This window comes from Silene latifolia, chromosome 7 (genome assembly GCF_048544455.1).
Source record: "Silene latifolia isolate original U9 population chromosome 7, ASM4854445v1, whole genome shotgun sequence".
NCBI lineage: Eukaryota > Viridiplantae > Streptophyta > Magnoliopsida > Caryophyllales > Caryophyllaceae > Silene > Silene latifolia.
Genome location: NC_133532.1, coordinates 88,389,006 through 88,393,936, shown reverse-complemented (window position 1 = coordinate 88,393,936; position 4,931 = coordinate 88,389,006). Strand labels below are relative to the sequence as shown.

Sequence of the window (4,931 nt, the reverse complement as noted above, 5' to 3'; positions counted from 1 at the left end):
GAACATTCCAGAACATTCTGACTCGGTATTTTAGACGGTTTATTAGAAAATGAAGACGGATTTTGACCCGGACTGCAAATGAACTCTAATTACTGTCAAAACGACCGTAACGGCGCGTATATGACGACCAAGGGGTAGACACAAGTATATGAGCTATCACTTGATGATAAACTTATGAATTGTCATAAATCGTTACGTGTACCAAACATGCGGCCCAATCATCACCGGGTGGCTTGCGGGAGGTGCAGAAACGAGGTATCTACAGAGCCCCCACTTTGACTGAGGCTTGGACAAGGCGAAAGGCAAAGTATAGCCATCAGGTCAATCGAAGTTTACAACCTGACGACTATGGCGACGTTGATGTGAACATTATTTGCGCACATTTAGTCCCCTAATTGAGCCTATTTTGCATACTATTATAGCATTTCATGACCATTTTATCCGTCAATTCCTTCCTATTTCGTTTTCCTATTGCATTGTGCATGTTTTGTAGGAAAGGAGATAATAAGGCGGAAATTCCCGTCTTTCGTGCATATTTGGAAGCTTATTGATGATATTAGATGGACTAGTATGAAGAGGAGGCAAGAATGATGACCAAGGATGTAGGAATAAAGTGTATATAGAAGGATCAAAGGGTTAAAAGTAAGAATGACGAGAGGGAAGGCATTACAAGAAGAAATTACTCGAAACCGAAACCAAGAGTTGCTCCTTTGGCTCTGAAAATATGCTAGATGGAATGGCGTCAAAAAAACAAGTGATCTAGGCTTTTGAATCACTCCAATAGGAGTCCGGATGAGAAAATGACGTTCGTTTTACAATCCGAGGTCAAACAAAGAAGCTGTTCGCCAATCCGCGCGTCCCGAGACTGAAGACGCTCGTCCCCTGAAGGAATCCGCTCGCCCACCCCTTAAATCCGCTCGTCCACCCCGGGCAAAACCACCCAAAGACGCCCGTCTTTACCTTCTGGACGCCCGTCCATAAGCTGCCAAATCCGCCCGTCCCGTGCTAAAGACGCCCGGATTCCCAGAAAGTCCCATTTCGTCTTCTTCAAGCTTCAAGGAAGGATGCACATCTTTTTCTAGAGACCGGAGTCTCCCTAGAGACCGGAGTCTCCCTAAAGAGACCGGAGTCTCCTCAACAAGGGACTTAATCGTCATTTAAACCCTTAGTTAACCCTAATTCATGCACCTAATCTCTACTATATATACCCCATTTGTAATAATCAAACTATGAAGTTTCCTTAGATTAAATCAAGTTCTCTTAGATTAGATTAGGAGTAGATTAGAATAGATTACTCTTTAATCTTTCCACAAATTACACATTAATCTCTCCTTAATTATTGTTCAAGTTTATTATTCAAGTTTATTATTGGGTAATTGAAGACTATTGGGTTATTATTGGAGAATTGACAACCCTTCATCAATCAATCAAGTTTCTTCTATTATTCTTTGCTTTATTATTTGGATCATCTCAAATTTGGTATAATTCCTTTACCCTTTAATCTTTATTGTTCATTTCTTCATTCTATTATCATGTTTATACTTGTTGTGATGATTGACAGCATTAATGACATGTTTCCCATGATAATGAGTGAGTAGTCTTTTAGCTAGGATTAGTGGGTAATTAGGGGAAACCAACATGGGATTGATTCATGCTTAATCTAATATGTTCACATGATTAAATTGCTTGCTTGTTGTGATGTCAACTTTATGCACATGTTATGTTTGATGAAAATGCCAAGCCTATGAATCTTTGCATTTACAACCATCTCTTATCACTACTACAAATCCCTTACATTGATAACGGTTTTGCATTGACGCTTTTATCAAGCGTCGACCACATAATTAACCCTCCTTTTTTTTTTGGAATTACCGCCCATATATTCATTAAGTGAGGGCAACTTTTCTAATCTAATTTTCAACTAAAACCCAGGCCACCCGTCACCATACCCACATACCCACTATCAACTCATCACTATTCAACTCCCGCACAAAAAACTCCTCCAAGAAAAACCCTAACCTTGCACTTTATCGTTTGATCATCAACAAATATAAGATTTTGCCTCTGATTCTTCAATTTATTCCAACTTAATTCCATCAACTTCGTTTCTTCGACCTGGTATGTAACAATATTTTCTCTTCTTTTCAATTTTTCCTCCAAATGGTTGTTTTTGTTCTGATCTTGCGATTTCTGCTCGGTTTCGTTTCTGCTCGCGATTTTCATTTCATTTCTGCTCATATTTTCATCTATCTTAGGTGTTTAATCGTGCAATTTTATGATTAATTCCAATGTTATGATATTTACGATGATTTATTTGTTTATTGTGTTAATTTTTGCGATTTTATGATTAATTCCGGTGTTATGATATTGACGATGATTTTGCCCCTTGCTATTATTTGTTTTGTTATCGCTTCTTTCTTTCCTCTATTTGTCATTCCCTCTATCTCTCTCCTGATTGCTATTTTGTTTCTTCTTGCGTCCTCTTTTTCGTTTGAGTCGATTATGGCGGAACCCCCTCTTTTTTTTAATCCTAACCCTAACCCTTGCCAAAACAATCACGATCAACAACAATATATAGCGACCAGGAATTGAATGAATCTGACTGGTTCGAACATGTAGCAGGTAGGTTTTCCTGTTGATTCTTGTGATTTTCAACAGCAATGGTGATTACGACTTGAACAACAATGGCCATTACAACTTGAATTCGATTATATTTTCTTTTGTTTCTCAATTAATTATACTACTGTCCACTGATTCTTTTCTCAGAATCGTCGCATTTTGGGCGATTCTTATCTTACTCTCGAGAGAGATGTGCATTGCATGGAGGATAAATGGCGATCATTTCAATGACGAACTTCATCAGCTAGGCACATTGGTATCACCGAGGTAGTGTGAATTTAATTAAGTTGTTGATCCTGCTGTTAGATGCTAACTACGTACTGAGTTGGAATATTGGTTGTAAATTAAATAAGTTAGGATTTACTTTTTTTTTTGGGTTTATAAATTGATGCAGGCAATAATCCAATGATAATTATGTTAGATATTAGCTACTGAGGTAGAATATCGATTGTGAATTAGATGAGTTGGGGTTTAGTTTTTGGTTTGAAATTGATTGCATGCAATAATTTGGGGCAATGGCAATGACAATGGCAAATTCGAACAGGTATTGGCTCAAACCTGGATTGTACTCCGTATATAGTAGTTGGGTTTGGGCTTTTTTTGTATAACCACTTCTCTTTTGCTTCATATACAGGAGAAAGGTTTTGGTCACTCATGAAAACTCTAATATCCAAATTACTGGTAAAATATTACAGTGTCTGCGACCAGGTGCATGGCTGACCGATAAGGTGATTTGCTTGATGAACTTCAGTAATTTCCATAGGACTTCCTGTAGTTATGGATGCTTGTTTCTTAATCTTTGTAAAATTTGCCTTTTTGTTCCATGATACAGGTCATCAATGTGTATCTGGAACTGCTGAAACAAAGGGAAAGACGAGAGACGAAGAAATATTTGAATTGTCATTTCTTCAACATATTCTTGTATAAGAAGGTTAGTAGTAGTTTTATATGGTGTTCAGTTGATGCTGCTTTGTTTGCTTTCAGTTAAAAGTGTACTTCGTTTGTACTCAAAATTGGTATACACCATATGTGGAGTGTAGGTTAGGGATCCGTTCATTTGTTTGTGTTGTTCAGCTTTTGGCTATAAAGTATATTGGATTAATTCATGTGCATTGTCTATGAAACACTACTCATGTTAGAAGCACCCAATTAAATGGCCAATCAGCCAGCATGGAATACTTTGACCATAAGTTAATATGAAACTAATATATTTTATTGTTTATGAAACTTTGATGCAAACTTATATTTGGTTACGTTTTTAGCCTTTTAACTGATTGCATTTACTATTAATAAATAAGTAGGGTAAGGGCAAAATATGATAACTAATGTTTTAGCATTATCATTACTCAATGTCCCATGTATTAGGATAACTTTTTTCGTAGCTTTTTTTTCGTAGTTCTGCTATTCTCTGTTCGAATACTTTTATGGCAAAGAGTCGTGAAGCATTAGTTTTTTAAAAAATATTGTTGTTTAATGGAACCAAGTTGTAGTTCATATTGTTAATTTGAGGCTATGAAATAGTGACTGGTATAGAAACTATGCTAAAAAAGAATTTACTTATGCTAAACTTCTGTTTAGGTGAACTGTTGTTCACAGTATTAAGCATCGGTTGGTATTTAGGTTATTCATGTCGTGCTTGAAATTTGCAGCTAAGAATCTGATCCTTGCTGGAGTTAAGTCTTTCACGTTGCATGAAGAAGGAGTTCTAGAACTCTGGGATCTGTCCAGCAACTTCATATTTTCAGAGGAAGATGTAAGAAAGAATTGTGCTCGAGCGTCCCTTCAGAAGCTACAAGAACTAAATAATTGTGTGGTTAGTACTCTCTTTTTCAATTACACTCCCCACTGTCAATCTTCCTTGTGTTTAGTGCTTCCCTGTCGCGGGGTAATTGCTATGGTACGAGTACCCTGTTTGAAATCTCATGAGACTCTTTTGAAATCTGATAACACCTAAATTATTTTATTCAATTTGAATAGATGTCATGTTTCCAACTGATTTGCATGAGCTTGCTTCTAACCAAGTGTTGAGCTAGCCGCTACCATATGATCTGAAACAGCTTTTGTTAATACGGAACTATAAAAATCAGTTTTTTTGCTTCATCTTAATCTTTATTAAGAAAATAAAGGCTCTTTAAAGTTAGTATATGTTATTTATCATGTCTCTTGTTGTTCTAACATATCCATTCCTGAATAATGTGAAGTAGTCTCATACTCTAGCTAATTTTCTCTCCTCTTACCCCTTGACGGGTAATTCCATTCAGCACAATTTTGAAACATTTTGGTGAAGTGTATATGTACTAATTAAATATATT

General features: G+C 36.5%; 1 long non-coding RNA gene across 1 annotated transcript; it reads left to right on the top strand.

Moving 5' to 3' along the window:
* The first annotated feature begins 2,574 nt into the window (after nt 1–2,574).
* LOC141591170 (uncharacterized) lies at nt 2,575–3,346 on the top strand. Its single transcript, XR_012520707.1, has 3 exons — nt 2,575–2,622; nt 2,806–2,886; nt 3,254–3,346. It is a non-coding gene; the product is annotated as an uncharacterized LOC141591170 (long non-coding RNA).
* The last annotated feature ends 1,585 nt before the right edge of the window (nt 3,347–4,931 follow it).